General features: G+C 35.5%; 1 long non-coding RNA gene across 1 annotated transcript; it reads right to left on the bottom strand.

The window, feature by feature from the left end:
* Positions 1 to 630: 630 nt before the first annotated feature.
* LOC109122859 (uncharacterized) lies at positions 631 to 9,852 on the bottom strand. Its single transcript, XR_009466032.1, has 2 exons — positions 9,668 to 9,852; positions 631 to 1,264 (listed from the first exon to the last, which is right to left on the bottom strand). It is a non-coding gene; the product is annotated as an uncharacterized LOC109122859 (long non-coding RNA).
* Positions 9,853 to 10,437: the final 585 nt, after the last annotated feature.

Below are 10,437 nucleotides of genomic sequence, written 5' to 3'. Positions count from 1 at the left end.
TTTCTTAATAAAAATTAGGTTAAGATGAAAACATAAAAAGATGAAGGTGTTGTAAACTAAACTAACATGAAAATAGGTTAAAAGATGGAAAAAGAAGTTTCTCAAAGCTTTGGATAGCCATGCTTAACTCACTGTGTAAAAATGGAGATTTTAGGACTTTTCACCTCGAGTTGGGGAAGCAACTAAGGTGATGCTTACTTCCCGAACCGGTATGAGTTTAACAACTGAGTTTTAGTCCTTGAAAACTTACAAAAAGGGTAGCTGAACCTCATAAATGCCCTTTTAATGATATAGGTCATCTCCTCGACTTGCAATACAATGGCTCGTAGGAGATAACTAATGAACGTCAGTGGATCTAACAATAAGAATCCACTGAGACCAAAAGCTTATCAAGTATTGGCCATTCAAAGCAAGTCAGAGGGATTAAAAGCTTTACTTTGAATGAAAACATTTATGACGCTCAGCTACTTACATTCATGGCTTGGAAATCTCCATCCTGACACGGGAGCTTCACATGACATCCATTACTTCAAGAAACTAAAAGGTTTTAGCCTCTCATCCTTGGGGATTTCATCCTCCAAGGATGTTTGGCTACTAAGAAAATGAGAAAGAAAAGAGAAAAGAAACCTATGAACAAAAGTGCTCTTATAACTTATAAAGTTACAGGTTACAAGATTAGATGATCTGAGGCTCTTCACCTCTATTTAAAGACAATAACAAGCTAAATTACAAGAGCTATTACAAAAGCAACCTATTCATTGGTTGATTACAAGGGTAAAATAGGTATTTACAAGACTAAAAATCAAGCAAAATATCTTGGAGAACCGGTAGTGGAATAACATCAACAACGTCTCAAAACAGGGGATTCAAAGGAATTTCGCAATGTGCCTAAATCCTCCTTGCGAAATTTTCGCAAGGTGTTTCTTCATGGTGCGAAGTGGCAAAATTTCGCACCATGAAGAAAATCTCCTTGCGAAATTTTCGCAATGTGAAATTCACCTTGCGAAATTGGTCATTTGACATGATGCAGTTGCCTTCCGAAGGCCATATCTTCCTCATTTCAGCTCCAAATCATACACGGTTTGAAGCGTTGGATTCTTGACTTCCTAAGCTTTCAAATGGTATATAGCATGCAAAAAATGGACTTCGGAAAGTGCTTCAAAAGTGCGAAAGAAGACTGCAGCTGTTTTCTTCACTCTGTTTTCTTCACTCTGTTTTCCTCTTCTCCATTGCTTGTGCTCGTGTTTCCACTTGAAATTCAAGCCTGTAATCATCCAAAATCCTTGTTTAACTCGCCCAAATAGCTCCTCCATCAATTGGCATGCTTGAATCGATTCATAAGCTGATAAAAACATGTAAACTTGCCACAAAATGGTTAAAACCAATTACTAAGGACCTTAACGAATTAATTGGGTTAAATGAATATGATTACTACTTAAAGGTGCTTAAAACCATTATAATTAGATCTACAAAATAGCATTTTTTGGTAGTAATCAATTACTTATTTATTTTTTACTAGTTTCTTTACTAGTATTTATAAAAGATAATAGTTGTAAAAGTAACTTAAGATACATAAGTAATTGAAAAGCTATTCATAATCTTTTGTAGTTTGGAAGATGTTAAATAGAAAAGTCAATTTCTAGAAGAAATGACTTCAACATAACTATATTCTAGAAATGACTTTTGAAGGGACATATTTAGTATAAATTTTAAAATTTGAAGTTATTTTCTTCAAAGACAACTTTAAACTTCAATACAAATCATCTCTTGGAAAATCAATTTTTATTTTTCACCCTACAAACTCCTGTAAATTTAAAAATAATTTCTCAACTATTATATTAGAAGAAATATTTTTTTATAAAAAATTATATTTATTCCTCCAGTGGATCAATATTTCGATGTTCAATGTTTTGTTTTGATTTTCTTCCACCCAACGCACAGTTATTATAAGTGGACAAAAAATCAAAAAGGGAAAAATAAATATAAATCATATTTTTAAGATACTACTGTTAACAATTTTTCCTTTAACCATTTTTTGTTTTTTGTTTTGTTTTGTTTTGTTTTTTTTTTTTTTTTGTTCTCTTTTCTTTTAAAAAAAATTTAATTCATGATTGAACCTGAAATTTTGATAGATTTTTTCTTGTCTTTTTTTTTTTTTTTTTTTAAGTTGAAATATCGAATAGGATTAGGTTAACAATTAGTCATCCTTTGGTTTGCAGAATAAAAATTATGTCCCTTGGAAATGCATACAAAAAGTAAATGTGATGGGATTGAAAAAACAAAGAAATTTATTTTTATTTAAGTTTCTACTATATACAATTAAAAATAAAACAATAATTTATAATAATATTCTTTTAAATTAATTTAAATATATGACTTTTTAATATATATATATATATGTGTGTGTGTATGTATTTTTATATGTATATATGTATGTATATCAAAGATTTTAAAACGACTTATTTAATATTATTATCTATTAATTTTAAAATGCATATAATTCTTGGGATATTTGTTTTTTTTTTAAATACTTGATTATACCTTTAAAATAATTTCTAATGTTTATTATAAAATATAATTATGATTTAATAGACACTATTAAGTAATGTGATAAAAAATAAATGAATTAGGTTTAAATTTAGAGTTGGAGAGACCTTTAAGTTAACCTAAGAACTCAATGGATTATGATACATTTAAAATAGTTTTCTATTTTTGGGTTTACCAAAGTTATAATTTTTAAACATATAATACTTTTTTTTTATAAATGTATAACGATAATTGTGAATGATCACAAAGTTACCTATGAAGACTTTTGTGTTTTGTCGTAAAGAATTAAATAGTGTATTTAATTCTAGCTTTTCCTAACTCCTGTAAATAAGAGACTTAGATTAATGAAAATGATACCTCATAGTTTTTTTATAACTCTATTTCTTCTTCTTCATTATTCCTTTTATCTGTAACATATTATCAGCATAAAGAGCCTCTACAAAGGAAAACTCTTGTAACCTTGTGGACCCGCATTTTTCACATGCGTCCCTACTCAATGGCGAGACTCATTTTTTATTGGTAAAAAATTAGTTTTGAAAAAATTGGAGTCGCCACTTATTTTATTCTATTTTAAAATGGAAAATAAAATAAGAAAGAAAATCTTAAAGAATTGACTCCATAGTTCTTTTTTTTTTTTTGGAAAAACGTGTTTTTGAAAAACCCGAGTCAAGATCCGGGGATTAGGTTACCAATTGGGAAGGTACCTCTAAAAGATAGCACTCCTCTAAACCCTACAAAGGTTTTTACTAACTAAGTTGAGGGAAATGACGCAATTAATTGGTTGATTATAGATACCTAGGTAGACTAAAGTGATTTCAGAATTATCGTGCCAAGCCAAAAAGTCAAATCATGATCATAAAAGAGAGTCAAAGTGTGTACCTAGACTGTTTTCCAAGTGCTATCATAAAATATCAAGGTTAGTATAGAAATATAGTACACAATATGCATTTTTATCAAAGATGACCAAATAATCAAATATATATCAAGGCAATCAAGCTAGACATCAAACAAGGGCATAGTACATAAAGACATGGATATTCGTGGAATTTTGAAAATGGGGTGATGGAGAGCGTACTTGGACAACAATCTAAGCGCTAAAATGGGGAACAAGGTTAGCTCAATAATGGGAGTAAAATCATCTCATGCATTCACACATAGGAAGCACAATCAATCAAATATCGAACTAACAATAGTGAAAAAAAATTTCATGGATGTTGGGCCCCCACCAAAGCCTTAATTGATTTTGCATGAGTTGATTCTATGAATTTCATTGTTTGGAATCATGAAGTTTGCTCATGCTTATGGAAAATCGAGAAAATCAAGAAAATAGTTGGAATTCAAAGAAAATAGTGAAAATGCATGCCGGAAGGAAGATGGCAACAAAAAGTTTGTTAAAAATAAAGATTTTAGTGCCTATAACAAGTCTAAGGTGGGAGTTTAAAAAGATATATAGAAATGTTTAATTGAAAAATGATTTGAAAATTCTATTCAAAACAGTAGATGTCCAAATCAAAGAAGCAAACAGAGGAAGTGTACCAAAATGGCCAAGCTGAATTAGTGTCTGGGCTGCTTTTGAGACTGAATTACTAGGGTTGCCTGAGGATGCTTCTATGGATTACTAAAATGGAATTCTGCATACTGACATCAGTTGTCACTGTCAGCAAACTCAATTCACTTAAAAGAACTGTGGAGAAATGAATTCCACTGCCATCTCTTCCTAAAGTTTCTGTTTTCATGCTACTGCCATCACAACCCAAGCCAGAACTTGGTGCACTCCCACTGATGTCTTCCAATATTTCTTCTGATTCAGGTTCAGAGAGTGATGAGAGGTCGTTTGGGTTTACTACATTGGAGGAAGTAGAACCACTGTCATCATTCTAACGATGCCCCACAATGGCAAAAGAGAGAAAAAGCTGGTGGAAGAGCAATTTCAACTTATTATCTGATCTGGAAATGTGCATAAGCAATTTCTCTTGTATTAACATCTGAGTTCTGCTTCTATCGTCAACCCGCTCAAAAACGATTTTCTTCAACTGAGTGCTTGTGTCTTTATTGATATTTTCTTTGCAGCAGCCTGGAAATGGTGGCATAGATGATTTTGTACTTCAGGAGATAAGATGTCATGAAGAAGTGTGTACAACTTTACAGCAGGTTCCAACGCAGGAGCAACAAGCCCAGTTGCTGGCCTGAAAGCATCTATAATCCCAGAAACAGATGACTCATCAAGTGGTTTATAATTCTCAAAAACTAGTGCAAGGATCTGTTCAATTAGATTCATGATTTCTCCTAAGATTCTATTCTCTTGATGACTCAATGTACTCTTACTGTGGCCCTTCATGACAACGGGCAGCAACAAATTATATGCTAAGGTCAGACAGTCAGCTGTAGGTGTAGCCACATTCATGACATAAGATAAATACCTTAGCTTTGGTGTATACATCAGAAACACCATAATATGATGTAAACTTGGTCAGAAACCACTTCCAAGGCCCATAGATTAATAAATTTCTCTGTTGAAAATGCTGAATTTTCATGGCAACTTCAAGTACCAGGTCATATGCCACTGTTTTGGCTACAAAGCCTATTCAAGACTTATCTCAAAAGCAAAAAAAAGTAGTGAATCAGGTCCTTCAATTGATACCCGCATTCAGAAGCTGTAACTGGGCATCCCAAAATCATCTAGGCATAGATCACAACCCTCACTAGGCACCTTGGCAATTTATTGGCATGTCTTAAAGCTCCTTATCTATGGAAATCCGCCATTTGAAAATGAAGCTGTCAACTGCCAAACTAAATCAATAGAACAGCTTTGCATTGTGACTTTCCATCCTCTCCATACCATTATAATTCCTACCTGGAGAGAGTCCTCATTCCGTATCTAATCAGAATATGTCATTTGAAGTGTTCTTCACCTATTGCACAAGATATTGGTCATCTTACTTCTGGTTCTCGTTGTTTTGGAGCCTTGCTTGCTACTGTCCTTTTTGACTTGACTGTGAATTACCACCAACCTGATAGCTGCCACACATCGAGATGAAGCTATGCTTTTGCTTTTTCATACTCATGGGTTGGTGCCAGTGGTAGTGGGGAAGCAATTAATCCAGGTTTATCAAAACTGGAAGGCTGTGGCTGAACCACAGGCGACAATGGCCCGTACAACCCATCTGCGGTTGCAGACAGTTGGACGACTATGAAGATGGTCAACAATGGAAGTGTGATCAACGGTGGTGATCATGCCATTCTGATACTGCTTCCACCACTAACAAGATCAACCAAAGCCATTAAGGCATTGAGCTTCTCTTCAATGCTTAAATCTGAATATTCACCCTCCACCAATCCTAATAACCATACTTCTCCTGGATAGGTCTCATCAATTTCAGTATATATAGTCAACATGCCCTTTCTCTGTTTATGATGGTTCATATAATTCAGTTTCCCTAAATTTGGAGTTCTTGAATCAGAGTCAGAATCATTGTTACTGCTATATTTTCTGTTGTCCTTAGAGTCATCGTCAATGCTTCCAGAGTCATCAGTATCTGATTGAAAATTTTCAGCTTCATTTATGTGAGAAGTAATGCGTAGACAATATGAAGAGCTAGAAATCTTTTCATATAATGTAATGTCACTTGAAAGAGTAGAATATATTAGAAGTTCTAGCTCCTCAGTCGTGCCAGCAAGATTCAATTCAGAAATCTGCACACACCTTGCTAAGTCTGGAACTTTCATACCATTATTTCCTTGATTCAATAAAATACTAAACAGTTCACCCTTCAAAGTACCAGGATGTAAGCCATACTTTACCATAGGATTCAGTTCCTTATCAAGGGCTTCCTTCCGCAAGGTACCTTTTCTTGAACCAAAACCAGTTGCAACCAAAACTTGACGCTGTATTTCTGTCCATGTTAAAGAATCCAGAGATCTCTTCCAAAACTTCAGCACAAACTCATTTTGTTCAACCGATTGAAGTAACCCAAGAAACTTGCAGTTTTTAATCACATGAGGGAGAAATCCACTGCTAAGCTATCAACTACTACAGAGTAAGTATATAGAAAATGAAGGACCTTGAACATTTTCTTGACAAGCTTTGGAGAAGAATCTCAAGGTTGCATACAGAATGGTTGCTTCATCTTAACAGCATTGGGAGGAAACTTGGCCAGCAAATCTTTGCAAAGTGAACAGCCATGTAGTCCATTGGTAGCAAAATGAGCAGAGCATGTCACAGGAACTGATTCAGTTACTAAATCATCCAAGCTTAAGTGATCCTTAGGATCTGGATAATTTGGATAACCAGATGGAAAATCATCTTCACCGTTGGCACCAAAAGAAGCAGCAGCAGCAGCCACAGCTACAGGTTCCGCTTGAACTGTCTCAGGTATTGAATCATCTGAGATTAAAAGATCTTTTTGGAACTAGACAATTTTGATTATTGGATGGAATTTCATCTTCACTATTAGCACTACTAGCAGCACCTACAACCACGGTTTTTGCTTTAATTGTTTCAATTACCATATCACTTGAGAGTATATGATCTCCAAGACCAGGATAATTTGGATGATTGGATGAAAACTAAAGAGGAATTATAGTTCTCCCTACTGTATCCTCATTGCAGGTGGACCCATGTGTTTTATCACCATCTGAGGCACCAGAAACCCCCTTCAAGCTTCATTTTCTCTCCAGAGGATGAAACATGCATCTCCGAAATATCAAGTTCAAGTTGAGGACCACCAACTGTTATTTCCGAAGACCACTGCTCTGTAAGAGAAGGGTATGTGGCATATCTGCCACAGGAGTTGAGTTCTTTAAGTTGAATCCATTTTCTGGGACATTGGCATCAATTTCGGAGGCAATGCAAACAGGTTTGACATCAGCATCACAAGCAATAGAAGCAGGTGAACAGTCAGGCAGTGGTCTTGACAAGGTTGAGCCAAGAAGCTGATCTTCTGCAGGTAACGTAATAGGTTTTGGTGAATCAATCTTACCAACATTTCAGTGGAATAATCATTTCCACATTCCGTTTGTAGAACCTCATTCACAAAATTGTCACTACTTTCCTTTTCAGGAGCCAGGTCAGGAGCATTTGACATGAGCTGCAGAACATCAGAAAGGAAATTTGGATCGCCACCATATGATTCATCCACAGGATGGCTTTGTGCTTGTGCAAAACACTCTGAAGAAGTCATCATCTGTCCAAGAAGATACATTGGACATATCACTGCTTCCCTTTTTGGGATCCAAATCTGAAACATTTGAAAGATGCAACAAAGCATCAAAAAAGACATTTGGATCTGCACCATCTAACTTGCTCTTGAGATGGCTTGCATCAGATAATTTGTCACCCAGATCAGTCTCATTGTCAACAGCATTTGAAAATTCAGTACTAGGTTTAATATGGTCACAGGATATTCCATCCGATTCTGGTTCCACCACCGAAACTTCTTTCAAACTTTTTCCACAATTCACAGGCGAAAGCATAACATTCAAATCTTTAGGAGACGAAGTACAAGATGCCTCTAAAAATTCAGACCTGTAACCATGGACATCAGTTACATCAATGCATGTATCATTGGGCACTACATGCTCATGAGATTTGGGTTTGGACTCCTCATTTATGGAAAGATGGTTAGGTGGCACATCAACAATCTCATCCACACAGATATCAGTACAAGGGAACACTTCAACTACTCCATCACCATTGGATGGTGAGTTCTTAGCTAAAAATTACTTATATCAGAGTTGAAAATACTAGATCTTCCTTTCTTGCACAAACTGCTCCCATCCCTTGATGGTGTAGAGTCTCCATTTGATTGAGAATCTGAAAACTGAGCTCCAAGTTCCTGGTTTTCTTCATTTGCATCAGAATCAGTCCCATTTTTTTTTAAACATTGAGGAAACCCATCTTTTTCTTAGGTTTATTCTCAATGTCTGTTTCCATTTCCGATTCCATAGTATTAAGGACATCCATGTAATTGTCACTTGTGACATCATCAGAATGGTACCCATTTACATTGCCTTCTATTTTGCTTTCCCCATCAACTTGTACTTCCCTTTCGTCCAACACCTTATAAATAGAGGAAATTTTGTCAGTTTCACCTTCAGGGTTTGACTCAGGCACTTTCAAAATTGCTCCATCAATGGCTTCTTCAACCACCTCATCCATGAAAGGTCTTTGGACCTTTTCCTGTCCACGAGGAGATGAACTCTTCCTCTGCAATGACTCCTTGGAAGGATTGACTGTACTGATTTCAAGTATTTCAAGCCCTAGCTCATGACGACTGTTGGATGCCAATTTCAATGAGGGTGGACTAGCACAAATTTCATGAACCACTTCATACCCTGGCAAATGAGTTTCCAAAAACTTCTCCATGTAACTTCTCCCAGTTTTTTGAATCAAAGAGGGATTCATTCAGTTGCCTTTTCTTCAATTTCACAAGCCTTGCAGGACCATCAGTACCATTCTCAACACGATCTTCCATAAAACAACTGATGCAATTTGGCATGTGTCGCTAGTAAAACCTCTGGGGTTTCTCCATTCCTCCAGCGATATCTTTTCTTCTTTCCTTTGCGGCTTTTCTTTTCCCTCTGAACCTGTAACTTCACAACCCCAGAGGATGTTGATTCTGCTTTAAAGAATGATGGATCAGTGTAGCACTTCAAAATGCCCCAGCACCCGCTATATCAAAACTTGTCCAGAAGGAATAACCGCGGTGGACCGCCAGAAAGAAAAAACAGGGGAAGGTGCAGAAACGGGAAAGGAATGAAACAGAGAGGAGGAAAAAAAGAACAAGTAAAACAGGAACACAATAATGCCACATTTCATGCTTATTCAATGGGCTTGGAATGGTGAGAGAAGTACGAGCAGATTCCACCAAACAAGTACAGCCATAGATCTCATGTAATGCACAGGAAAAAAAAATAGAACCTTTCAGCCCTAAATCAAAATTAGAGAACTCCAAAGGGAGAAATCAACAACATCTATAGAAGCAATCAAGTAGAAATGCAAACAAACATATAACCTCTGTCATTCTACCCCCTAGCATCCAGACAAGACCCAAAATCCCGCGAAGATCAATACATAACGAGAAGATGATGGGAATGAAGGAACGGTCTATAGAAAACGTACCTGGAAACACTCACCCTTGGTAAGAAAATCCCCGCTGGTATATCGTCTCAGATCTCTTACTCTGCTTTGTCGTGCTTCCTTCCTCTCCCTATGAAGACAATCTGAGAAAAAAAATCAAATCCACCAGCCTGTGCTTTTTTATAGCAATTGGCAGCCGTCCCAACTGACGACTTCTCCTTTCTCCGAATTTTATGTCTCATCCACCAAAAAACTCTTTTTAAATTCCAAAAATGAATCAAGCACATAACTTAAAGAGTCCTACCTTTTTCAAAAACTTTTTTATTAGTAGATTTTTAACTTCAAATTATAAAATTAAATAAATAAATAGAAGAATGATGAAATAATAATAAATGAATAAATACCACGATGTCTAAGACCGATAATCTAAATCCACTATATGAGATCAAATTACATAGATTTACTTGACTATTTTACCCTAAAAACTTACTCTTCAATACCTACAACTTGATTTACATCTATGACGTGATAACTTTGATTGCTCTATTGAATACACTTCAACCTTGTTGAAGGGATAACAGTCTTCAACCTAAGATTCAAAGTTTGAATCCTTTGATGAGAGATTGAGAATAGTGTGGCTCATTAAACTTTCTTTTTAGGAGAATTTTTTGAAATCTCTCTAATCTTTTACCCCAAAAGGGTTATAATGAGGTATTTATAGGCAAATAACTCGTAGAGGTTTGATATAAATAGGTTTCCAAATCCAATTTGTGTCAAATTCTAAAAAATGTTCTCTAATTTTTAGTAAGAAA

The sequence above is a fragment of the Vitis vinifera genome, chromosome 7, assembly GCF_030704535.1.
Source record: "Vitis vinifera cultivar Pinot Noir 40024 chromosome 7, ASM3070453v1".
In the NCBI taxonomy this organism is placed as follows: Eukaryota; Viridiplantae; Streptophyta; class Magnoliopsida; order Vitales; family Vitaceae; genus Vitis; species Vitis vinifera.
The sequence above is the reverse complement of the archived record's forward strand: the minus strand, read 5'-3'. Positions and strand labels throughout refer to the sequence as shown.